Here is an 856-nt window from a genome sequence, read left to right as displayed (position 1 = left end):
GACCTACAGCATGTTCCAATGCTGGAACTGCTAGCAGTAAGTTACCTGGCTGAGGGAGCATAGACCCAGCTCTCAACGAGAGATGGGGGCTCGCACAGCATGATTGTTAGAAATCAGTGGGTAAGCGTACTGTAAGCTAGCCAAAAAACTCAGCGCATCAGAGAGGCAGAGTGAAGGGCCTATGCTCACCTGATGCTGCTGGTTCCAGGTGCTCTGGGGAAAAAAAGAGAACTCAACTCTCACGTGAGAGGAGAACTCAGAATTCAGAAAGAATAGCGCGCTCATAGGCAACCCTTTGGTAAAAATATTACCACGAGAGCAGCCCACGGAGCGAACCCGGGCGCTCGATAGGAAGCAGCATGCTCATAGTAACCCTCAATGGTGAGGGGAGCAATACTTCTAAGTGTGTCAAATTAGAGACACACTGGTTGAGTGGAGCTCAAGGTACCGGGGTCTAACCAACTCAGAGAAAGGGAACAAAGTTATAACGCGTAACCCTTACCGTACAGGATTTCAGAAAATGCGCAAACTCTAGCATGCACACTTACCACTTATCTGGATTTTAGAAAGTGTGCAAAGTGCTCAGCGTGCACACTTACCACTACTGTGGATTTTAGAAAGTGCGCAAAGTGTTCAACGTGCACACTTACCACTATGTGGATTTCAGAAAGTGTACAGAGCTTAGCGTGTGCACTTACCATAGCATGGATTAACATTTCCAGGCATCTGATCACAGATACTCGGAGGTACTGGGCCAAACGGGAGAGGCAAGCTCAAATACGACCCTCTAAGGCGAGGGGAGCACTGCCTGAGACAGCATACACAAGAAGGTTCTCGCAAATGCCACCTATACTTC

The sequence above is a fragment of the Sinocyclocheilus grahami genome, unplaced genomic scaffold (assembly GCF_001515645.1).
Source record: "Sinocyclocheilus grahami isolate Dianchi unplaced genomic scaffold, SAMN03320097.WGS_v1.1 scaffold406.1, whole genome shotgun sequence".
NCBI lineage: Eukaryota > Metazoa > Chordata > Actinopteri > Cypriniformes > Cyprinidae > Sinocyclocheilus > Sinocyclocheilus grahami.
The sequence above is the reverse complement of the archived record's forward strand: the minus strand, read 5'-3'. Positions refer to the sequence as shown.